Here is a 26,606-nt window from a genome sequence, read left to right on the forward strand (position 1 = left end):
AACATCTGTCGCTATGGTGACAATAGGACAATGATAGCTGGAAAAGCTAATAGTGTTTTTCTACCTTGCCTTCTGGAATGTGTAGCAGATACGAAAGCAGCAGCAGAGCAATTCCTGAAGGGCGAGGTCAGTGATGAGCCCTCCAGTGAGGCATTGTCTGTTCTCCCAATCAAGAAGGACAAGAGACTTTGCCAAGCAATCCTCTGAGTTTCTGCTTAAATGTCCAGCTTTCACTTGTTTGCCCCAGTTCCTTGAGAAGAAATCAAAAGAATAACAATAAGCATTGCTAGGAAGAGCATGATGGAAGGACGGAAAGAGGGATGGAAAGATGAATACCTAAATAGCAATGTCATGGCTCCAAATGATCTGAATTGAAGTAAGCCCCAGGAGAGGGAGAAAAGGGGGCTGGGATTGCATCAAAGGGTAAATGGGGAGGAAGAGAAGGCATGGAGGTGTGGCTTGCCTTCAGCAGTGGCAGTTACAGTCTGTGTGACTAATGAGTTTAAAAGCATTAGCTTTTTATATGGTAATGTACGCGTGCTTCTGGCTGTGTAGAGTTATTTGGGCACAGATGGAAATACGGAAGGGTACATGGATGCATGTAAGCAGTTAACATGAGTTACCTTGGAGATGGGTTGTGTGTGGGGGACCGCGAGGAGAGAGGCAAGTGAGTGCCAAGAAAAAATAAGGTGAAGCCTGTATGTGATCACAGTGTTGCACATCTCTAAGATCATAGAAAGATGTAGAAAGTAATTAACTCTCCTTTAGACTTTGGAGGGGCTTGTGTAGCGCAGATAATTCTGGGGCACTTGCTGAAAGGTGTGTTGCCTGGACATGTCAAGCGGGGGCTGATATGGACCAGAAGACAGGATGTAGGCTGCTCTAAGGCTGCCCTGGCACTCCGTTGTAGATTATTTTCTCATATTTTTCTTATGCTTTTTCTGGGAGGTTGCGGGGTGGGGCATGATGGTAAGATGGGAACATCTTGGTGAGGTAATTTTCCGGAAAGGTAGCAGAGCCAGCATGATACCTAAAGGTGAAAATAAATAAACAAACACCACTGAGTGATTTGAAGAATGTATAAAGGTTATCTATTTAAAAATATCTTACTTGTACATGCCTAAAATTTCACTTACAGTTGGGCAAGGGATGGTAAATGGGTTTCAGTTCATGGGCATCTCCATTCCATTGGCGGTCTCCATCAAGTGCACCATTATAATTATATGTTACCATCCCAGGACCTAGTGGCTTAAAACAACAGTAAACATTTTATCATTACTTGGCTTCTGTAGGTTGGGAATTCAGAAAGGGCTCATGTGAATGTCTCCCATGAAGGCTGGTCAGACAGTGATTAGGGCAGTGGGGGTCTGGAGCAGCTGGGGACTGACAGGGGCGTCTCTCTCCCTTTTTATTTATTTATCTATGTCTATCGATTGAGCAACTGATTTACCATAGATAGTCTTTCCTCAAGACTTCCTCATAGGCCTCAGGGTAATTGAATGGCTGAAGACTTCAAGGAAGCATGTATTCCACCTTTAAGAGTGAGCATTTCTGCTAAGAAGGCAGAAGCTACATCATCTTTGATGACTTACCTCGGAAGGCCACCAGAGTTGCTTCTGCTACATTCCGCTGGTTATAGGTGAGCCACAAATCTATCTGCCCCGACTTACGAGGAGGAGAATTGGACTCCGTCTCTTGGTTGGGGAGCAACAAAGTGTTGGAAAGCTCATGGGAAGAAAGACACAGCTTGGCCATCTTTGAGCAACACCATCTGCTAAAGGTGCTTTTTGAGAAGGGTTTCAGGCCACATCCATGGCGCACGGGAGTGCTGGAGTGTGGTGACCTGCAGCGGTTGGTATGTGTGGCAGGAGATGATGTCATATATTTGCTCTCCCTGCATTAGGCACTTTCTTCTCTCTAGTCTTTTTGTATAACAAAAATGTCCTTGCTAATAATATTCCCATATTATTTTCTCCTTTGACAAAACAGATAAAGTCTGCAAACAAAAAAGACAAACAAACTCTCCCCATGAAATCCAGGATGACTTAAGAGAAAGCAGCATGGCCAGAGAATAGGTAGAAAGAGTTTGGGAAAAAATAAGCAAAGGCTGGCTCTGAAAAGTGTCATGGAACCTACAGTTGTAAGACTACAGAATGCAGAGAATCTCTGTATATCTTTCAGGTGCAGATTGCAGTGGGGTAAACTTCTTAGGAAAAAAGAATAAATGAGAAAATCTGAGAGAACTTTACACAGAAATTAAAACTTTCAATATGACAAAAGAAAACATTAAAAAGCCAGAAGACAGGCTGTAGAAAAATGTTTGCAATACACATAACAAAGGATTATATTTCAAAGAGCTTCTAGCAAATGTGCAGGCAAATTATAAACAACCCAATAAAAATATGGCTTAAGGATATCAACAGGCAATTCACAAAAAAGAAAGGGGAAATGTCCAACAAAATATATGAAACTGTGTCATCTGGAAATACAAATTAAAACAAAAATGAGCTACCATTTTTAACCATTAGGTTCCAATATTGAAAACAATAACAATATTGGGGCAGCTGGGTGGCTCAGTTGGTTGCATGTCCAACTCTTGATTTCAGCCCAGGTCAGGGTCTTGAGGTCATGGGATGGACCCCTGCATCTGGCTCAGCTTGAAGTCTGCTTGGTATTCTCTCTCCCCATCTCCCTCCCTCCATGTCCCTTCTCTCCTGCTCACTCTCTCTCATAAATAAATAAATAAATAAATAAATAAATAAATAAATAAATAAATAAATAAATAAAAATCTTAAGAAAATAATGACAATATCAAGTGCCAGCTAGGGTCTGAGGAATTCACATGCATCATTGGTGTGATTGTAAATTGCCAGAACTTACACAAAAGTCATCTGGCATTTTTATTAAAATTGAAAATGCATATGTCTTTAACACAGCAGTGCAAACCTTTGAGAATATATTCAGCAGCAAAAAATTATTTGTCTTATAAATTTAATGTATACATTAACAAGTGTGTGACAAAAAAAAAGAATAAAAACAAGTGTATGACGATTTTCTTATTTATGAAAAGTAGAAAAAAAATAAAGGCTTGTCAATAAGGTAGTGATTGAATATTTTAGATTATGAGCTTTAGTTTACAGAACACTATGCAGCCAAATAAAATATTGAAATATATCTCTACACATGTCTTTATATCGATATAGAATAAAGTAAAAAAAGTTACAAAGTAATATGTATGTATATATTCTATAGTTTATAATATGCATAGTGTAAAAATGATAAATATATGTGCATATCATTAGTTAAATAAAGGAAGTGTAGAGTGACTCGCTTGAAATTTTTAGTGGGATTTAACGAAGGGCTGTTAATGCCCATTCGGGGAGACAGGAAAGGAAACAACCTTCCTTTATAAACATCTTTATCTTTGGAAATGTTTCCTGATGCATGTATCGCTGTTTCATCCAAAAGACTAAAGAAATGGAATGGCCATTACTGTGTAGGCTAGCTTGGCTCTGGTGCAAATAGATATCTGTTAAATGAATAAATGAATTCCTTGGATCTATCCCTTCATTTATGTGAGTCTGCTTTCTGCTTAGAGGGAGCCTGGGATTTCTACATTGAAATCTCCTTCCCCCATTTTTCTTTCTTTTAAAAGTCATAGTGATAATACTTTTTGTTCTTCCCATGAGGAAAGTTATTCCAGTAAATCAGGTTTCCATTTTAATAATTCAGGCCTACATAGTATTGTCAAAATAATTCTAGCAAAACAAAAAACACACAAAACAAATGTAAATGGCTCTGCTGCTCCTGTAGTTAGAGGATCAAAGATTGGTGGCATAGATTTTCCAAATGGATTCAGTTCTCTGCCCAAATTAACAAGAAAATGCTCATTTCATGCAATTATAGATCTTTATTGCTTTTCATTATAGAATGTCTTCCTTAAGGAATAGGTTATTTTTGAGAAAGCCTAATTTTCTGCAGTGATTTAAAAAATTATAACACCTCATCTTTTTGAAAATTGAAATTGAACAAAATCCAAGAACAGTTTAAAATTCAATTTCCTGCTTTGGAGGATCCATCAATACCTACCACGTACCCAGGAAAAGTCTATGTTTCTACTCATTGTGTTTTTGTCATCTGATTACAACAATGGCTTAGTTTTTGACGAAAAATCTAGTTTTTTTTCCAACCCTCTGATTATGTCTATGTGAACCTGGTGGTCACTAACTACATTCATGCTTTAAGGGAGGAAGGGCAGGTGGCTCCTTCAATATTATTGCCTCTTCCTTATCCATCCAAAGTTCTATTACTAATGTCCCCGGGTTGTGCGTGATCACTCATCAAGCGAGGAGCAGGATCTTCCCTGCAGATACCCTGTGAACCTGCCCCAGCTCCTGGGCTGCTCTGTGAAGGCAGAGCACCCACCTGACAGAAGCGTCCCATAAACACTTGCTTTCCCCATTTCTAGGTACCTGATCTGGATGCACTGCAGAAAGACTTTGCCCCCTCAGGGAGAGAGAGTTCACCTTATTGTCCCACCTGCAGACAGGTTGGGAGGGCCATGCAGGCCATGGTAGTGTGACTCAGGTGGCTTTGAGGGTGTTTGGTGACAGGAAATATAATAAAAACGCAAGGGGTGTGTGTGTTGTGTGCGTGTAGCTAGTGAATTTTTCCAGGAAGACGGGCTTAATTTAGAAGGCCTTCACACCTGCCAGATTGAGGAGACAGGCAGTCCTCCTGTGACAGTGACAGGCAGCCCGTAGGAGGCTGGGAGCCAAGGGGCAGACTGCAAACTGCACATTTTTCTCTAGGGACAGACATTTTTCAGAGAGATCGCGACTCAGAGGGAACGACTCTAATTCTGTGTAATTAGGGAGTGAGATGGAGCACAGAAATCCAATTGATGCAGTTTCAGCGTCTAAGATACAGACTCAGAGCAACTCCAGGAGGCCTGAAAATGTTGGGATGCTGGTATCAAGTGTCATATAATGAGGAAATGGCCATTCCAGTGAGATCAGCCTAAAATAGGAGATGAATAGGGCACAATACAGGGGCCAGGCAAGGAAAAACAATCCAGATGAGACCAGGAAGAGGATAATTTCTTGAACCATACCTGGCTAAGGATTTTCCTGATTCCAAATGAGAAGGGATTGAACGTTAATAGAAACACCACAGGATATTTAAACGGTAGTTTTAGTGTCTTAGCATATATCCTCACACTTGAATTACTTTTTAGAATAAGATTTATGTAATTCTCCATTTTTTGGGGGGAATTATGTAACTCCCTCCTTGGGTGTAGATCGAACGGAGGCTGTCTCAACTGGGAATGTCCTGCAGATACTGAACTCATCGTGGAGAAATCCTAGAATCATGCACATTGGCACTACCTCACAGTGCTGGCCTCTCCCTGGCTGGGTCCTCAGGGGTGCCCAGTGTGCTTTAGGCTGTGGTGCCTGGGAAGCTCACTCCTGTGTTCCTTACCTAGGTACGTGGGCCAGAGAAGGTGGGGAAGTGAAGAAATCACAAGCAATTATTAGCTAGACCACACTGGCTGATCAATTGAAGAAATAAGTCATAACATTCAATTCAAATCACATTTATACATTCTCTGGGGCCAGATCTTAAAGACCCACATGTATTAATTACAGATTCCGAGTCAAGTACTAGGTCTGCGTGGGAGCCAGAAGTTAGCCTTTTACAGAAGAATCTCACGTGACTCCAATACAGGTGGTCCATGACCCATAATTTGAGAAATGTTGATTTAAAGAAACTCTCATTCGTGAGCTAAGCAATTTGCAAATTTATTAGATAATAAACCATTGGAATCTCCTGACAGGTATTTCCAGTGCACGCGTGTAGAAGTGAGCTGAGATACAGGCATTGTCGGGAAGCAGAGATGTTTCCCCTGGGGGACCACTCCTTCCCAATGCCCCGTCCTGGCTTCCTTCTCGGAGGTGCTAAATCAGACTGCTAGCAACATGGAAAGGAAAAAAGGAGAATTTTGAAGGCATATTAAAAATCATGCCCCAAGTTTAGTCTCTCCACCAAACCCAAAACCATTATTTATTAGCAAATAAAAACAATGCCCCGAGGTCCAAGAGGTGCCTCGGTGGCCCAATTGGTTAGTCACCTGGCTCTTGGCTTCCTTTCAGGTCTTGATCTCAGGGTCGTGAGATTGAGCCCTGCTTCAGGTCCATGCTCAGTGGGGAGTCTGTTGGAGATTGTCTCCCTTTCCCTCTGCCCCTCCTCTCCCTAAAATCAATAAATAAATCTTAAAAAAAATAATACTAGTATTAGTATGCCCAATGCAATAGTTGGTAGGCTAATACACTGGCAATGTGTGAGCCACTAAGTTTGTGGTAATATTTACAGCAGCAAAGAAAACTAATATAAAAGTATCATTTTAGGGTACTGTTTTTTACATTTTAATGTGGTAGCCCCATCATCCTCAGTTGGCCCAAGTAATTAAGTAGAATATTTCACTTTGTAATGATTGTGCTAATCAAGGATTCTTTGTATTGTTCAGTTGAAGAGGTTTGGTTCACAGTTCCTCAGATAATGAATTCCCACCCATTTCTAGGACTCAATTCCTGCATTATTGACTTGCTTGGAAGGGGAATCAGGCAAAGAGGAAACCCTAGAATGGAAGAGGGAAAGGTTCTTAAAATGTTGAATCAGGAAAGACAGTGGAGTAAGGGAATTAGGAGCGCAGGTTCTCAGCTTGAGTCTAGCTTTATTATTTTTTTAATTTATTTTTTATTGGTGTTCAATTTGCCAACATATAGCATAACACCCAGTGCTTATCCCATCAAGTGCCTCCCTCAGTGCCCGTCACCCAGTCACCCCCACCCCCCCGCCCACCTCCCCTTCCACCACCCCTTGTTCATTTCCCAGAGTTAGGAGTCTCTCAAGTTCTGTCTCTCTTTCTGATATTTCCCACTCATTTTCTCTCCTTTCCCCTTTATTCCCTTTCACTATTTTTTATACTCCCCAAATGAATGGGTATGGTGCTGAGTGAAATAAGTCAATCGGAGAAGGACAAACATTATATGGTCCCATTCATTTGGGGAATATAAAAAATTGAGTCTAACTTTAAATTCAGGCTCGATTACCTGCCAGCAACGTGACTTTGAGAAAACTTACTTAATATCTCTGTGTTTTGGTTTATCTTTAAAATGTGGGTGACAAGAATAGTACCTAGGGTTGCTGTCATGATTTAATAAGTTAATATAGAGAGAGTGTTCTTGCAATATGGCCTCAGAATATGCACAAATGATCTAGGGTTAGCTGTATCATTAATCTTTGCTGCAGAGGCCAGGTGGGGGTAGAAATACACCAGATAAACAAAGCTCACAAAGATTTGTAACCAGAGAACTGGAAATTAAAATAACAATGAGATAGCATTTTAAACAAATTAAATAAGCATAAATGAGAGAGTTGGATAATGCCAGTGTTGGGGAGACTGTGGAACAATGGGTACCACCCTCACCGCAGGTGGTGGGAGTGACATCTATGCAGTCATTCTGGTGAGCAACCAGTTACTACTTAGTCAAGGTAAGTAAACACCCCGTGTCTCAGCTTGGGTTCTTCCAGAAACAGACCCCAAGATAGGGATTTAAGGGAAGTGATTTATTTGGGAGATGAGCCCAGGAAACCCTGGTAGGGGAGTGGAGAAGCAAGATAGAAAAGGAAAGGCACTCAATAAAGAGTATATTTTCAAGCAGGTTACCACTGTGGGTTAATGGAGCTTGACTGAGGATTCCAGGCACCAGTAGAGAACAGGAACTGCATAGTTTGTCCACTGGAGGGATTTCACTTGGTTGGGGGCTGCTGAGAAAGCCCAGAGGCAAGGAGATGCAGATGCTGGCAGGAGGCAGTTGAGGAAGCCTGTGTGTGTGTGTGTGTGTGTGTTCAGTGCAGAGGCCAAGGAGATATGGGTATGATACTCCTAGACATTGCCATGAGGATGGCTCAGAATTCCACTCCTGAGTATAAGCTTAAAGGAATGATCACAAAGTCCCATATAGGATATGTATAAGGGTGTTCTTTCCAGCATCATTCGTGGTGTCAGAAAATTGTAGGCAAGCTGAGTAATCATCCCTGGGAATGTAAATAGACACGGCGTGGAGAATGGGCGTAGGGCATAGCATTATGCAGTGGTTAAAAGTAACAGATTGGGTTATACATAGCTGCATAATGAATCTCAAAAATAATCTGAGGTGAGGCCATAAATAGAACGGTATCTGTAACACGTACACATATCAATGAGCATTTTGCAGCAACACACTTAATCAAAAAATATATACAAACATATCCGAATAGTTTTCTACAGGGGCGTCAAGGAAATAGAATTGGCTATGAGAACAAGATAGTAAATAAATAATTGATTTAATTATTGTTTTTTACAACACAAAAAGCGAACCTTGTGTAGATGGCTGATGGTAATGTGCTAAGGACCAAGGAATGGGAGTAACTCCACAACCTGCCCCTGACACCCGAGAGACAGAATGCACCTCAGTGATTTCTGACCACTTCCATTTCTCTAATCCCAAGTGCTTGTGTGCCGGTCTCCAGACTAGTTTCTCCTCAGTTGTGAGTCCATGGCATGAGGAGGGTGAGCTGGGAAAGGGCAGCAGAGGCCACAGCACCGAGGGGAAGGGCTGCAGTGCAGTCGGGGTGCAGGGGTTGCCTGCATGCGCCTCTGAGGGCCAGAAGGATGTGAGCCAGGCTAAGGCCAGAGCAGCTGGGGATGGGCGGGGGTAGAGGGTGGGGGGTACGGACGAGGTTGGGCCGAAGGTGGTATGTAGGCGCTCTGCTCCCCAAGCGGAGTCCTAAGGCAGCGCCAGGTGGAAGCCCTCTCAAAGGTAACCTTTCCCTGTTTGTACCTGCCCCTGCCAGGGAAGGTGTTAGAGGAGCAGTGAAAGTTGCATAAAATACTAAATACAATTTGAAGGTGTTTATCCTCAAGATGGTTCTGATTTTGATTTTTATACGGTCTGTATGCCAGCTGTAGGCTTGAGTTCCAAAAAGGGGATATTTTTTTTTCACATTAAAAATCTGTTTGTGCCAGTCAAGAACAGCTACCTTGCCTCTTGTGATTTCCAGCAATCACGGTGCAAATATTTAATGGTAAGCACTATGGAGTAGACTGTTTTGCACAGGATGCATGAGACATTTGTGGACTTTATTTTGAAACCATAATGAATTTTAGGTATCATTCCTAATACAGTTGTGTAGATAAAGATGAGAAAATCACGGACTATAAATTTCATCTGTCTCAAAGGTATATCATACTGTTGTAAGTCAGTGTTCTAGAAGAAGACTAGGGAAATTTCCAAGAAGTTGGGCATTTTCTTATATCACACTTCGGAAGAAATTTGGAAAAAGGGCTTTTGCTCTAAGACAGTACCTAGAAAAAATTATTTGACCAAGGACTTGGAAAAAGTAAGTGTTTTCAGTTGGTAGAAACTGAAACTAGCACCCTGGAGGTGTATCCATACGTGTTCTGGCCGGTTTACGGAGCCACTGGGGCAGTTAGATTATTTCTGCCTTCTTAGCCACGTGACAGTGGCTCTGATTGATTGAAATGGTCCGCTGTTGGTGGGATGCCTTCTTGTTGCCAATACAAGGAATCCCATTTAATGGCAAATTATAAAATCTCTGAGTAACTCCCGGCTGAAATAGTTTGCTTGTATTGTCCATAATAAGTGCTTCCTTTGAAGCAACTGCTATTTCAGAGGAGGTTGTAGGCATTTAAAAAATCTGGGTCACTCCTCATGCATTACAGGAAGGAATATGTGGCAGACTAAGGCCCAAGGACCCATCTGTAGTTATGTGGGAACTGGGTGAGGTTGTAAATAAAGCTGGTGGGGGGCCCAGGGCAGCTTTCAAACCTTGACCCTCAGCACTGAGATTGCCAAATACTGAAAACTGTGGCTGAGAAAAAATAAAGGAGAGATGGAGTCTCTGTGTAAACACATAATTAGAATACTGGTCATATTCACATTAATGATGAGAATTTTCATACTGAAGAAAGGATGACAAAGGAATAGGGTTACATGGGAGGGTCACCAAAACTTCACACATGATGATTTCTCTTCCTGACCATCAACCACTTTTTTTTTTTTAAGATTTTATTTATTTATTCATGAGAGACACAGAGAGAGAGGCAGAGACACAGGCAGAGGGAGAAGCAGGCTCCATGCAGGGAGCCCGAAGTGGAACTCGATCCCAGGTCTCCAGGATCACGCCCTGGGCTGAAGGCGGCGCTAAACCGCTGAGCCACCCGGGCTGCCCATCCAATTGACCACTCTTAAAAGAAATGGTCACGTTAACCTCTTTTTGCTTTTTTAAAAAAAGGTCACATTGACATTTGTTAGGGCAAAAGAAGGACTTCTGATTGGTAAAGAATTCAAGTGACAGAAGGTAAGAGGTTTACTTTCCAGTTTGCCACGGTCACACAAGCACACACACAAACTCAGATACTCTCTTAGTACTTTTCACTTTTTAAAATGGGTTTTCAAAATTTTCTAAATATATTGTGATGAACAAATTCCATGATGGGGAAAAGGAAGAATGGGTAAGAGTGCAGATGTTGGAGCTAGACTATAGTTTTTAAATCTACCAATTACTGGCTGTGTGACCTTGGGAAAATTATCTTGCCTTTCTGTGATTCATCTATTTATCTGTGCAAGGGATTTTATGTTAGGGATATAATTAGAATGCTGTTTACATTCACATTAACAATGCATACATTAATATTGTAATATTAATAGGGTTGTTGTGAGCAGTAAATGAGTTTATTTTATTTTTTTAAAGATTTTATCCATCTATTCATGAGAGATACACAGAGAGCGGCAGAGACACAGGCAGAGGGAGAAGCAGGCTCTCTGCGGGGAGCCTGATGCGGGACTCAATCCCAGGACCCCAGGGTCATGCCCTGAGCTGAAGGCAAATGCTCCACACTGAGCCACCGGGGTGCCCCTAAATGAGCTTAACATAGCAAATAATATAGTTACAGCATCTAGCATGTTAAAACCTTCAGTAATTATTGGATATTGTGAATTCTTGCTTAATGACTTAGAAAAGAAAGATGTATTCTCTACGTCGGAAATTTGTATTAATTGGTGATTATGATTACCAGTGAGCGTTGCCAAACTCATTTCTATCATTTAAGTTTCTAGAAGATTATTTCCTTACCAACATGGGATAATACCTCCAGGGTTTACTGACCTCTTATGCTTTGCCTCATAAACTCACAGGCCAGGCACAACTGGGGCAGGCCGATGATGCTCTGAACTTTGATGTTGCTAATTCAGACGTGTGCTAGTTTGGTAGGGCTACCCTAACAAAGTACCCAGACTGGTGATTCAAGCAACAGAAACTCCTTAGCTCATGGTTCTGGAGGCCAGAAGCCCAAGGTCAAGGTGTCGAGAAGGTTGGTTTCTCCTGAGGGAGGAAACCTCTTTTTCCCTTGGCTTATAGATGCCTTTGCATGGTTTTCTCTCTATACATCTCTATGTTTGTCCTAATTTCTTCTTTCAATTCTGTTGGATTAGGGCTTACCTTTTATACCACCGGGATTCCATTTTACCTTAGTTACCCCTTTGAAGGCTCTATCTCCAAATACAGTGACATTCTGAGGAGGTGGGGGTTAGGTCTTCAACGTATGAATTTCCAGAGTAGGGAGACGGTTCAGCTCGTAACAAGGAGTTCTGCTTTCTAGCTGGGAGGTAGAAGAATTGCAGTTGCCAGACTGAGCTCAACCTTGCCTCAGGATTTGGCATCAATCCTGTTCTCCCTCGGAGGCTGGTATGAAGTTCTAGTTCAATAGCTCAAGTGATTACTGGCTGGTATCACTCCTGCTATGAGTCATCCTCTGGCTTTCTGATCTGGTGCTCACAACAATAGCAGCTAACACGTATATGGTACTTGCTGAGGGCCAGGGACTTTGCCAACTCTTTTACTTGTATTTTCATTTCCTTCTCGATGAGTCCATGATCCACCAGAGCCAGTCCTAAGGAAGTGTTACATATATATTTTCTACAATATGTGTGTACAAGATTTGACATTACATTCCAACAGTGTGCTCAGGGCTCTGCCATTGGCTCCCTCAGTGGGCCTCCCCATTTGCCACAGCTAAGTAGTTGTCTGTGTATCACTCCAGACTAATATCCTACCTGCTTAACAACAAAAGTACAGCATTCCCCCCCTCCCCACTCTGAAATAGCCCATTCTGGGAAGGATTCTGTTGAGCTAGCCCATAGTGGACAGGTTCACCGGGCCATACACTAAGTCCGGCATGGGAATCTCACAAGGATGTAGGATACTGCTACCAGAACAAAGAAGAAGGGAAACTGACAGTCAAAACCAGGACGTGTCTACAAGAAGATTTTGCATTGACTAACATAGATGTTTTAAAGAAAGGTCTACACTGGCAAACCAGGTGGAACCCTGCTGTCCCCAGTGTACAAACGTTTGCTTTAAGCCCCAGGTTCATATCTCCATCCTCCTTTGCTTCAACTCTCAGCATCTTTCAGCACATGGGAATTTCACTCATTCTTGACAAGCTGTTTTTTCATGGGTCATGTCGTCATTTTGGTCTGGTTTCCCCCACCACTCTTTCCCTCCTTCCATTTCTTCTTTGCCAGCTTTTTCTCTTCTAAAGTGTTGAAGTCCTCTCAGTTCCGAGCCTTCATCTTTATTCACATTCTCAAATGAATGATCTAGGAAATCTTTTTTTTTTTTTTAATTTTTATTTATTTATGATAGTCACAGAGAGAGAGAGAGAGAGAGAGGCAGAGACATAGGCAGAGGGAGAAGCAGGCTCCATGCACCGGGAGCCCGACGTGGGATTCGATCCCGGGTCTCCAGGATCGCGCCCTGGGCCAAAGGCAGGCGCCAAACCGCTGCGCCACCCAGGGATCCCTGATCTAGGAAATCTTAATCTAGCCCCAGATGATACATAATGTAATAGTAATTGTGATGATGATGATGATGATGATGGTAATAATGATAGAAGATACTTTTCTACCACCATATGCTATGTACTATTGTAAGCACTCTGCATATATTCCATAATTTAATCTACTACAGCCCCTTTGAGATTGGGAGTTTCATCCCTGTGAGGATTAATTTTGTGTCAGCTGACTGGCCATTGGATGCCCCGATTAAACATTATTTCTGGGAGTATCTATGAGGTTATTTCTGGACAATATTAACACTTGGATTGATGGGCTCAGTAAAGCAGATGGCCCTCCTCTGCGGGTGGGCATCATCCTATTTGTTGAGGTCTTGAATAGAACAAAAGGCAAGGGAAGGAAGAATTTGCCCCACTTTTTCTTTCTGCCCGCTTGCTTGAGCTGGGACATTGGTCTTTGTCTAACCTTGCACTAGGATTTGCACTATCAGAAACCCTGGTTCTCAGGCCTTCACACTTGGACTTTGTTATACCACTAGCTTTTCTGGTCTCCGGCTTGCAGCTGGCATGTTGTGGGACTTTTTGGCCTCTATAACCATGTGAGCCAATTCCTCTCTGTCTGTCTGTCTCTCATCTATCAATCTATGTGTATGTCTATGTATCTATCTATCTTTCTGTCTATCTGTCTTATTGATTCTGTTTCTGTGAGCCAATTCCTCTCTGTCTGTCTCTCATCTATCAATCTATGTGTATGTCTATGTATCTATCTATCTTTCTGTCTATCTGTCTTATTGATTCTGTTTCTCTGGAGAACCGTGGCTAATATCTAGATTTGACAGATGAGGAAGCTCAGAGAGATTCAGTTACACGTGACCCAAGGTCACATGGGTGGCAAATGGTAGAGCTGGGATTCATGTGCAATGCTCCAGCTTTCATGGTCTTAAAAGGGCATCGTAGACATTGGCAGTGGCTCTCCTGCTTCTCTTGGGTCTTCTAGTGACGCTTGGCCAACTTCCACTGCCAGTACCTGCAACTGTGGGTCTTATACCATGAAGTTTGTTCTACTTAGGCATGTAGCAGGCCAGGAGGATATCCTTGACCAATGGTTTTTCAGAAATCAGCTTTTAGATGGGGGAATTCTGGGTACTGTGTTTTGTACTTTTACCCAGACTTTCCGGTCACCCCTGCTTGTGTAACTAGCTTTCTACTATCTCTTCAAATGTTTACCTTCCCTTGCTTGAACTCCTTCCCACTTTCCCTACTACTGTTTTCTGCACTTCCCAAATAATATATTTGTATCCAAATGCCTGACTTGGGGTCTATGTCTGGCAGAACTGACACTAGGGCAAGTGCCAACTGTACATGCCAGTCACTAATCTGCCTCTCCCGCCCAGACTCTCTCCTGGGCTCCTGATTCATATTTCGAACCTCCTGGCTAAGTATGCATTTCAATATTGACAAACAGTTCGGCCTGAACGGAGGATACCAGAGTGCTCAGGATCTCTTTAACCTGTTTCTTTCAAGTTCTCCCCAGCGTGCTCTACTGATACGGAGTATGACGTACAAAGTCCTTGCTGCGGTTCGAAGTCAGAGTGACGATATCAGCTGCTCACCTCTCTGGGCCATCTTGTTTGACTCCCATCGTGTTCACTGGGCTATAGGGCACTGGTATCATTCAGGTTCCCAAACAGGTCGTGTCTGTTTCCCCTCTAGAGGCTCTGCTCCTGTTCCTCCCTCTGCCTGGAAGTGTCCTCCCACCCTTCAGGCACCAGCTTAGAAGCTGCCTTCTCTAAGAGACTTTCCCTGGTGTCCCCTCCCTGGAAGTGCTTCTCTTCTTCTAGTTGTGCTCCAAAACATCACTCTTTTATTTTCTTAATTTCTAAGCACCCCCTGATATGATCCACCTTATTTGTTTATATGTGTATCTTCAGTCTTCCCCATTAGCAGAGCAGCTGTCTTTCCTGTCTCCACAGTACTTCCCAGCTGGGACACTGGGCTGGCGCAGAGTAGACCGACTGTCCAGAAATACCTGTTTGCACTTGTTGGAATGAGATTTTTAAAAAGATAACATCCAGAATTTCTGCAAGTATATTTCACTTCTTAGTATGTTTGTGTTACTTTCAAAATCGACTATCTTGGGAATATTTAATTGAAATGCTTTACATTTTTACCTCAATTGTTCTTAAAGAGTATTTAACCACCTGTTTTAAAAATTATTTATTTATTTAAAAATATTTTATTTATTTATTCATGAGAGACACACAGAGAGAGGCAGAGACACAGGCAGAGGGAGATGCAGGCTCCTTACAGAGAACCCGATATGGGACTTTATCCCCAGCCCCCGGGGATCATGCCCTGAGCTGAAGACAGATGCTCAACTGCCTGCTCACCCAGGCATCCCTAACCACCTGTTTTTCTTTTTTAAACCTTCATTTGATATTTTCATATAAGAATTCCAAAGTGAGGACTTGACTATAGATTTCTGAGTTTCACCAAACATGTCTTTTTGAATTTGCTATTTTTAAAATAAGTTAACCATTGTGGTACATGAGAAATGATTTAGAATTATTATATAATTTATATATATGCATATATATATGATTCAGAAGATGAGATTATATATTTATTTAATCACTGTTATGCTGGATTCTTTACTTATTTTAGAGGAAAACTTAAATATGTTCCAAATAGATTAAAAGGCACTAATAGCCATTATTTTCAGCAGCAAGATGCACTGTTGAAGATTTCAAAGTTTAATTCATTAATTAAATTATAGCACTTAAGCAAAGAAGGCACTAAGCACAAATCTGAAGCCCTTTATCTCATTCTGTTGCTACTTTTCTAAAGATGACTTTGAGTGGCTGATCTTTTAAAGCATATTGTAGCTTCTAAACTGGACCCGATTTAAAAGATAATGTGAAATGAGTCTGAAATAATCATCATCTATGATTTAGCTTTGAAACAAGTCAGGGTCACTTAATAAACAGCAGCACAATAATGTTTCAGCAACCTTCTCTCTGCTCAGGGTAAAGGAAGGTTTTGACTGGATACAATCTGCAGAACTGGGCACATGGCAGACACACAACAGACTACAGAGATTTTGGGGAAGGGATGGGCAAGATTTTGTTGGGTTTGCTCTACATCAAAAGGGAAAAGGGCAGGAGAGATCCAAAAAGATGGTGTTAGGCTGAGACTAGATTCTGTGAAAACATTTTTAAGACTTGTAGTGACTACCCTTCAACTTAAGGTTATTTATAAAATGGTTTTACAAATTGTCTTTGCAAATGCTCAAAATGGGTCAAATCTTTTATTTCTAAGAGGGTGGAGTACACATATTCCCCCCTATTCCTCCTGCTAAGTGCAAGTAAAAGTTCTGGACATTATGTATGAAACAAACATAAGCAGGCCCTGAGAGGTGGGGAGAAGAAAGCAGACTTTCTAGAGACCTCAGAACATAAGGAATGATAGATACAGTGGTGAGTTCTTTGAGTTTTCCTTTAGCTTAATACACCCCAGACTAGGAGCTGAAGAAGCCATCATCCCAGAATGTCCATGAATGTAGACCAAAACCAAAACCAAAACAAAACCCTGACAAAAGCCTGTCTTCTCTAGCTAAAGAACCAGGAAAACAGCAGCCTAGCAAAACAGAAAACTTTTAGGCAATAATTATTGTGCTACAGCCTCATCCCACCTATCCAGCAGTGGGGAGTCTAGACTCCCACCCTTGTTAGGCTATAACACTCCAATCCCCCCACCAAGATGGTGTCAGAAAATGGTGATTAGGGCATCAGAGCTTTTCCCCACACTGGGTAGTAATAAGAGCCACTACCCCCTGGTATCTGTGAAGACTGTGTGGAGAGCCCAGTCTTCCACCCCAAACTAGCAGTGAAGAGGTGTTCCATGCTCTCCCCACTAGAGTAGGGGCAGAAGAGACCTAATGGAGAGGTAGGCCTTTACTACTGCCCAGTGATAACAAGCCCACCCCTTTCTGTAGTATAGAAGGCCACCTGGGGAGCAATAACAAGGTGCTCTGACCCTGCCAACTAGGGAAATACTAGTGGAGACTTAATGGGCAGCTGGATCTCCCAGCCTGGCTGATAGTAGTGAAGAGACCTCTCAGGTGTCAAAGGAGGACAAATGGAAAAGTTGAACTTATTCCCCCACCTGGCAGTAATGAGGTGATACCTCCCCTTTCCATGCTGGAGTAGTGTCCCATGAAGCCCAGCTAAAACAGAAAGTTTAAATAGGCCCTAGAATCTTATAACATAACATCTAAAATGTATACATTTTAATTGATATTCACTCATTATACTAAGAACTAGGAAGATCTCAAGCTTAATGAATAAAGACAATAGATGTTGTATTAGTTTGGTTGTGCTGTCATGACAAAATACCAGAGGGTGGGTGGCTCACACAACCAAAATTTATTTCTCAAAGTTCTGGAGACTGATAGTCCATGATCAAGGTGTTGGCAGGCTTGGTTTTTCCTGAGGCCTCTCTCCTTGGCTTGCGGGTAGATACCTTCTCACCATGCCCTCATATAACAGCAAAACCCTGCTATCTCTTCCTTTTCTTATAAGGACACAATATATTGGATTAGGACCCCATTCCATCAGTCTTATTTTGACTTAATCGCTGCTTTCAAGGCTCCATGTCTAAATAGTCATATAATTTAGGGCTCACTCATATGACCACATTTCACCTTAATTACCTCCTGAAAAGTCATTTTTCCAAATACAGTTACATTCTGAGGTTTGAAAAGTTGGGACTTCAACAAATGAGCTTGAGGAGGACATAATTCACCCCATAATAAATGCCAACATTAAGATGTCAGAAATTTAAAATTATTGACAAAAATTGCATTGTAGCATCATAAAAATGCTTCAGTGAGAAACCATCAACACACTTGAAACAAATGAAGAAAACAAAAAAGTCCCAGCAAAGAAATAAAAGGCTCAGCAAAGCATTAGGAAATATAAAGAAGAACCAGCTAGAAAGTATAGAATTGAAATATATAATCAACAAGATAAAAAAAACTCAGCAGATGAGTTCATCAGCAGAATGGAGGGGACAGAAGAAAGAATCTTATGAACTGGAAGACAGAACAATAGAAATTATCTAATCTGAACAATAGAGAAAAATAGCCTGCAAAAAACAAATAAAATATTCCTCCAGGACCTGTGGAACTATAACAAAAGATTTAACATTTGTTTTCTTGAAAGTCTGGAAGAAGAGGAGAAAGAGTGGGGTCAGAAAAATACTCAAAGAACTAATGGCTGAAAAGTCCTCAAATTCGGCAAAAGACATAAATCCATAGGTTCTAGAAGCTGAGTAAACTTCAAGCAGGCTGCAGAAATCCACACCAAATCATAGACTTCTGAATCCTAACTACAACTAATAAATGGTGACCTGTGCCCTTTTGCACACTTTGTTTATAGGAGAGTGGCAATTAGTGTTTAGAAAATGTGTAAACAAAGATCAGAGGGACTTGGGCTTGAACCTGGAATCTGCTAGTTCAATATGCTCATTCCAGAGGAAATTACTGAATCTCTTTGAGTTTCAGATTTTTCATCTGAAAAGTGGGATAATATGCCTCCCCCAGCCCCAGGAACTATGGTCAGGATTTAACAAGAAAATATATGTAAAGTGCTTAGCACACAGCAAGTGCTCAGTACATGTGTTTCTCTTTCTTCTTCCATACCCTTGACCTCTCTCAACTGATAAGAAGCCCATGAGCACTGAAGCCTGGAATACAAAGGCCTTTGGATAAGATTAGTGGAGTTTGGCCCCAAATACCACAAGATCCATTACATTCTCTAATTTCTTTGCACTTAAAATATTTATTATCCCTTCCATTGATTTTTCAGCAGACACTGTTTCTTTCTAGGGAGACAGTTTTAGGATCATGATTAAGAGTCAGGAAAAAAAAAAAAAAAGAGTCAGGCAAGTATAGGTTATAGATTCTGGGTTCACAAGTCAGTGGCAATTTACTTGGGTTCCTTGAGGATCACTCTCCTCTTCTGTGTTATAGGATAAATTTATTATTTATCTCCATTAGGGTTGCTGTTCTGATGGATGGTTTATTACATGTAAAGAGCTTAGAACAGTGTCTGGCCTTGGGAAAGTGCTCAGCAAGGACCACAGCTGTTTGTTGGACATGGATGCATAGATTATCTTGTTGTCTGGGGGCTACATTTAGGAGCTACCTCTTCTCAAGAAAAATCATCTTGATCCCTGATCTCAAATAGAGCTGCTGCTTTCAAATCTTGCCTTACCCACTCTGTAGCCCTCATTCCTCCACTGGTACAGGGTTTTCCTTAATGCCCTTGCCGGCAGGCATTCTTTGAGTTCAACTGGTTCAAGTTGAATTTGGTAGAGTTAGAGTGTATTTAGGGCTCTCCAGAGAAACAGAACCAATAGGATGCACACATACACCGTGTATGTGTGTGTATGTGTATGTATCTCAAATATATATATATATATATATATATATATATATATCTCACAGCACTTCACATATATACATTATATATATCTTTTTTCACATATATATACATTATATATATATACACATTTTCCATATATATATATATGGGGGAGAGAGAGCTCAGAAGGAGAGAGATTTATTTTCAGGAATTGGCTCACACTAATGTGGGAGCTGACAAGTCTGAAATCTGTAAAGCAAGCCAGTAGGTTGGAAATTCAGAGTTGGGATTGCAGACTGGAGTCTAAAATCTGCAGGGATTCTAAACTCAGTCAGGGTGTCTGAGCAATTCTTCCAAACCAGGCCACTACTTGGGGGCATAGTAAATTGTCCAAAATTGGAATATTAAAATAAGTGGTTCATTTCCATGAACAGTGCAACATCGCATACTATTATCTTTTGAAGGTTCAGCAGCTAGCTCTGCCGCCCTCACCTAGGTGTCGACTGGTGATATGACTGTGACGATGGGCCCTCCAGCACATCTCCCATACGGTGCAAAAATACCTGGTGTGTGGTTTTCTTTTTCCTCGCATAAATGCATTGTGCATTTCAGTTCTGATGGAGCCAATTTTCATTTCTTCAGAGTATTCAGGGAGGGATGTATGAGGCTGAGGTGACTGGCGCTGCATATTTAAATGAGTTTTGTGATGATTTAATGTCATTTATAGATCAGTGTCCTTGGCGGCTCCCAAACTAACACAGCCGGCAGCTGCCTCTGATGGAATGTACTAGGTTGGCAAGTCCTGGCTAAAACCCGGGGGAAGGTGCCCACTGCCTGAGGGGTTGCTGGTGCTTCCTCTGAGGAGGAGCTCCTCTGATCCTGAGCCGCATCTCTCGGATCCATCTCACATGCATCTAAGCTCCTGGCTCAGGAAGAGGGAAAGGCTTTACAGAATTCAGAAGGAGACTTTATGTTTTCCTCTCAGTTACAGAAAAACCTTTAACAGATATGAATTAGGTAATTTTAGTGAAAATTGACAGGGACAGGGATCCCTGGGTGGCGCAGCAGTTTGGCGCCTGCCTTTGGCCCAGGGCGCGATCCTGGAGACCCGGGATCGAATCCCACGTCGGGCTCCCTGCATGGAGCCTGCTTCTCCCTCTGCCTGTGTCTCTGCCTCTCTCTCTCTCTCTCTCTCTGTGACTATCATAAATAAATAAAAAAAAATAAATAAATAAATAAAAAAATAAAAAAAAAAGAAAATTGACAGGGACAAAAAAATTAGGAGAAAACCAAATGATAAAATAATATAAAGGAATCGATTTTATGTGGAACACATCAGAGTGTTTTCATAGTTAATTAATAGAATTGGTAGCGTGTTAGAGTCACCTAACCTGGTCTCTTTGTTCCTGGAGGATGAAGCCAGGCCTAGAAAGGTACTGTGTTTGCCAATTAATTCATTAATTGCTAGACAGTGGCCTAATCAAGACAAAAAACAAGCATCATGGCTTCCTGCCCGGGATTCTTTCTGCCACATGCCACGTGAAATTATTCTTTAATGCTTTTAGCTTTTTTTCTTTATTCCTTTAAGAATTCACTTTATAAAAAATCAGCTTTGCTTCCAATTATAAGACTTTTGATGGAGGGCAGGAACATACCGACTAGAACTCAGATGCTTGTGTTTGTACACCACTGCTTTTCTCCAAATGTTTTTATTCTAATGGTGGTTTGGGAGCTTCCGTTAGATTCCTAGAGCATGTCAGTGCACACTGAGCATTTGAGACCCAGTCCCCAAACTAATTCAGTCAACAAAGCACCCACCCTGTGCCAGGCAGTATGCCAGGTACTAGGATTATAGAGATAAATAAGAAATGATTTTTTTTCCTAAAGGGGTTTCATTTAGTTGGAGAAAAGGATATATAATCAGACACAATACAAAGATGAGGCAGTAAGTTCTGTAATACAGGGCCCTGGACTCTACATGAAAAACCTATATCTTTAAGAATTCAAAATAGTTTCTGGAAAAAAGTACCATTTGAAATAGTCTACAAGGATGACAGTAGTTTATCAGGCAATGGAGGGAGAGGCCCCAAAGGATGGGGGAAGGGCCCGGAGGGAGGTGTGCAGGGCCTGCTGGGTAGGGAGACTGAGAAGATGAGGCAGAAGAAGGGGATGGAGGAGAGGGAGGTTTGGGTCGTCTCAGGAGGGTCTTAGGCCACATGCTGAGGAATGCTTTTAACATGGAGGATTTTACCGTGAAGGTCAAAGTCCATGGAATACAATCTTCCGTCACAGAGACTTTCAGAAAGAGAGAATGGGGTTTGACATAGATTTATTTTTTTGAGAGAGAATGCTGATCCTCATTTACTTCACCTAGGAACGAGATAAAATATTCCTGGTAGGAGGTGTGTTGGGGGAATCACATGGTGCCTATGAAAGTGCCTGGTAAATTGTACAGCGAGATGTAGAGGTGACATGCTTATTAATATCACAGAATAGCATCAGACGGTGAAACTCTTGTGAGGATGAATGCTGAGTGGACAGCACACTTCTGAGCATTGGGGGCGTCCTGAGATTTAATCCTGAGGATACTTCTATCAGATTCTGCAGCATGGACTTCATCACCGAGGCCTCTCTCAAAATCACCTTTGCTAAATTGCATATTAAAATTCTATATTTGGCTTTAAATTAGGATCCCTACAGGAAGCAGCATAGAAACTGCTTCTGTATTTGCTGAGAAACCTCTTTCAAGAACTTTGGTCATTAAATATCTCAAGGTTTTCCATATGAGTAAATTAATTAATTCATTACCATGAATATACCATGATCATAATTATTAAATTATGAGTTAATTAACTAATTAATCCAACTAAGGAAATAAGAGGGGGTGCACACAAATATTTATATACTAGAATGTTCACTGAAATGTTATTTATAATAAAAAATATCAGAAATGACTTTGAATGTCTCTTGAAGGTAGGGAAAATAAAATAAACTATGGTCTGCCTCCAGGGTGGAATATTTTGTAACCATCAAAAATGATTTCAAAGCTAATGATATGAAAAAGTGTTTATAATATTAAGTGAAAAGAAATAGGACATACCATTTGCTCCCTATTTGGGTATGAAAAAAAATAGTAGTCCCTCCCAAAAAGATTGAAAAGATAGATCAGATTGTAATATTAATTTTTTTCTGCATGAAATTATTACAAAAGATTTTTCTTTCCTTTTGAAAAAATATTTTCAGAACTTAAAAGAATTGTTACTAACTCTATAATGAGGAAAAACTAATGTTTAGAAAAAGATTTATATGAGTAATCTTGTGCTAAGAAGTTATTATCCTTGATTATCCTTCTGTGGTGTATGCTTTTATATTTTTGATGAAATCTTAGTTCCAACTATTGGTGCCAGTCAGGGAGATTTTATTCTAATGCTTGGAACTTTCTGGGTTTCTCAACCCCCTTTTCACTGAGAGCAGTGAAAGACTGCTCTACTTTCTCACCACTCTATTTTCAATTGCTTTGTTAATTAAAAAAAAAGGAATTTTATTTCAAAAACATTTCCATTTGGCCAGCCAAAATATTTTGAGTGATATAAACCAACCATGGTAAGGACACAAAAGAAGTTTAAAGTCTTATTTCTGTACAGAAAGAGCTTATGATTTCTGTGGGAGAGTAAGACAAATGGAGAAAACAACTAAAACCCAAGTATCATAGTGATTTCATAAGAGTACTAGTGATTTTCCAAGATTAACCCATCACTTTGATTCGATATATGAAGATAAGGAAGTTAAGAGAGAAATGGGTTTTCTGATATCACACAAGGATCCAGGAATCTTGGTTCTACTGCACTCTAAAAATTCAGGATAGTACTTGAAATTCAAGAGGAAACCAAGATAAACAGCCTCCATGAAAGAGATAAAGAAAGAATGAGTGAGGGAGCAAGTGAATAACCATCCCCTGGGCTTTGACTCTTCTTCCACAGGCATTGAGCGGGGGGACTCTCAATCACTGAGACTACCTCACTGATAATATCCTGTTGAGTGTAGGGTTAGATGTCTCCCCTTATCCGGGAGGATATATTCCAAGACCCCCAGCAGATGCCTGAAACTGTGGATAATACCAAACCCTCTATGTACTATGTTTTTTTTTTTCTGATATATGCATACCTAGGATAAATTTTAATTTGTAAATTAGGCACAGTAAAATATTAACAACAATAACTCACAATAAATAGAACAACTATAGCAATATACTATAATAAAAGTTATGTGAATGTGGTCTCTCTCAAAATATCTTATGGTACTGTACTCACTCTTCCTCTTTTTGTGTTGATGTAAGATGATAAAATGCTCCATGAGGAGATGAAGTGACGTGATGATGTAGGCACTGTGAAGCCGTGTAAGGCTACTGCCGACCTTATGACAGTAAATCAGAAGGAAGCTCCTATACTTTCAGACTTTGGTTGACCAGGGTACCTGGAAGTAGAAGAGAAATCATGGTTGGAAGGAACTATTGTATGTCTGTGGCATCAGACACTAGACTTAGGATGTGCTTCACTTTCACAGAGATAAAAATCAAATGTTCAGTTGGGCTGCGAATTGGGGTGCTTTTAATTGCAAGTGACAGACCCCCAACTCAAGCCATAACAAAATAAATAAATTGGAAGTAGAGGAGGAATTTATTGAAACACAACTGGGATGTAGCAGGCTTTTAGGTTGGCCAGTTTCTAGGAGCTCAGATATTGTCAGGGCTTCACTCTTTCTATTTTACTTTATCTCTGCTCAGATTCATTCCGTGGGCAGGTGTTTCCCAGATCGTTGGCAAGATGGCTGTCATAAATCAAAGCTCACACCCACAGTTTAGGAACCCCCTGGAGAAGCTGGGGGCTTTCTGGGCTTTCTCCCTGGAAAGCTCCAGCAGAAAAGTCCTTGGGAAGACCCTTATTCCCCAGGCCCTGCTGTGTGCCTGTCCCTGAGCTGGTCACTGTTAGAAGGGGATCTGGTTTGCTGGAGATTCAGTCCCATCCTAACCATTTGAACAACACTGCCCTTAGTGAAGAGGTGCCCCAGAAGGGGAGGTGGTGTTCACTGGGGGAGGTGGTGCCAACCACCTGAGTATTAACCATGTAACATAGAGGATAAATGCAGAAGGAGACAAAAGAATAATAATGGGACTACAGCACAGGTTTCCCAGAGATGACAGGTGATGACACACGCTAAGGTAATATACAATTCTGTTAATAACAAACTAAATCAAGTTTAATTGGAAAGTAAATCTCCTTTTAAGAAAACTCACACTATGCTCACAGAGACAAATACACTTTTATGACTTATGCTTTTAGAAGCAATTGCAGGGACTAGACCAGTCCAACCTGTAAGCTCTCAAGAATGAGATTATGCTTTTGAGTAAACACTGACTCTGGAGCCTAAGAGGTAGAATGGTAATAGCAATATCTCTTTAGATAATGACTTCAGAGATTAATCACTCATACAGTCAATGGAGCTGTTAATTAGGCAGCCTAATTCCTGAAAACAATGGAGGAACAGAACCTCAGCATTACCTATATGCAAGAGTGAACTCTCTTATCACCACCGTGGTGGGTGCAGCATTTATCACAACGATAATTCCTCCTGACATTTGCCTCCTGCTTTATACTGTCATATATTAACTCAGTTGATCTTTGTAACATTCCCAGGAGACGGGTGCTATTATAATCACCAGCATTTTATGGATAAGAAGACTGAGGCGTAAAGAGATCACAGAGCTAATGAGAAGTGGACTCTGATTCTCCCACTGTGCTTTTCCATAGCTCTTACCAGAGGAGCACATGTTGATGAACGAGAACTGAGTTTGAATCCTGCCTCCACCACCCACTAACTCTGTAACCATGTCCTTTTGACCCTCTTTTTCTCAGAGGTAAAGAACTCTAATCGTGTCTAATATAATGATATAATGCTGAAGGTTGTCTCTCTTCTTAGGTTCTCTCATGGGTTCCCTCTCCTGCTCCCCAGACATCATTCAGTTTAGCCTCGAGGTTGGAGCAGGGAAGAAGGAGGAAGGGCCACAGCCTGTTGTCTGGGCCATGAGCCTAGTAAAGGAAGAACCTACCACAGGACGGGGAAGTAAATGTGCAGCTGGAAACTTCTGGCCCGACGGGTAAAAACTGGGATTGAAAGGGGAGAGAAAGGGTGGAAGCAGAGTTTTACTTTCTTCTTTCACCTTCTCAGGCATAAATACAAGGGGAAGGGATGTGGGTAGGCCCAACCATAGAAGGCCTTCTGCTTCCATTTGTATTCAGATGGGAAGGCAGCTCCCCTTCCTTCCCATAGCTCACCCAGCTCTGTCCTAAGTAGTTCTATCAAAACCTTGGTGCACAGCGGCGCATGATTAGGCAGAGGGAGGGACCTAACTGAGCAGCCCTGAGCACCTGGGGTTGCCCTTGGCAGGGTGAGACCTGGCTGGGAATTTGCTAGTGTCCTTAAAACTGAGGGCTCCAGATGGACAGAAGTGTCCAGAAGATACATCAGGGGTCAGAGTTGGAGAGTTAGTAAGCTTAACTGAATGCTTTGGCTTTTCCTTGTGAAAATACATTTCTGTTCTTATCAGTGAATTTAGCACTAAGGGTTTTCTTTTACAAGTTTATTTTGAGGCCATTATCTCTTCGCTCTGAAAGCAAGGCATTTCGTAATGTCCTTCAGAAGTATTAACTAGCATTGAACAAGTTCCAGGTTATAAGCCAGAATAAAGGATAAATATTCTTAAGACAAATACTGTATTATCTCATTTATATGTGAAATCTAAAAAACCAAACCCACGGAGACAGAGAACAGATTGGTGTTTGCCAGATGCGGGAGGGCAGGCAGGTGTAGGTGGTTGGTGAGATGGGTAGAGGTGGTCAAAAGGTACCAACTTCCAGTTTTAAGTAAGTCCTGGAGATGTATTGTACAACAGAGACTAGAGTTAGCAACACGGTGTTGTACATTCAAAAGTTGTTAAGAGAGCAGATTTCATCGCAGTTCTCATCCCAAGGGAAACAAGTGTGTAACTATGTGTGGCGGTGGATGTCAGCTAGACTTATTTATCATGGTGGTCATTCCGCAGCATATATAATTATCAAATCATTATATTCTATATCTTCAATGAACACAATATGTCAGTTACATCTCCATAAAGCTGGAAAAACAGAATGCATGCTTTTTAAAACCAGCTTTAGTGTTTGTTTGCCTGTGAAATGGGAAGTGCTGCTGTTTCTTTTTTTTTTTTA

At 41.2% G+C, this 26,606-nt stretch overlaps 1 long non-coding RNA gene across 5 annotated transcripts in view; it reads right to left on the reverse strand.

The window, feature by feature from the left end:
- Window positions 1-26,606, reverse strand: part of LOC119875970 — a 64,423-nt gene that overhangs the window by 16,185 nt on the left and 21,632 nt on the right. For 4 of the 5 annotated variants that reach the window (XR_005353932.1, XR_005353934.1, XR_005353931.1 and 1 more), the window contains exons 2-4: window positions 23,655-23,817; window positions 1,137-1,248; window positions 65-1,030 (exon numbers count right to left, since the gene is read on the reverse strand). This is a non-coding gene — a long non-coding RNA (uncharacterized LOC119875970). The remainder of the gene's footprint in view (window positions 1-64; window positions 1,031-1,136; window positions 1,249-23,654; window positions 23,818-26,606) is intronic. The other variant, XR_005353933.1, reaches the window with a different exon arrangement.

Source organism: Canis lupus, chromosome 1 (assembly GCF_011100685.1).
Source record: "Canis lupus familiaris isolate Mischka breed German Shepherd chromosome 1, alternate assembly UU_Cfam_GSD_1.0, whole genome shotgun sequence".
Taxonomy (NCBI): domain Eukaryota; kingdom Metazoa; phylum Chordata; class Mammalia; order Carnivora; family Canidae; genus Canis; species Canis lupus.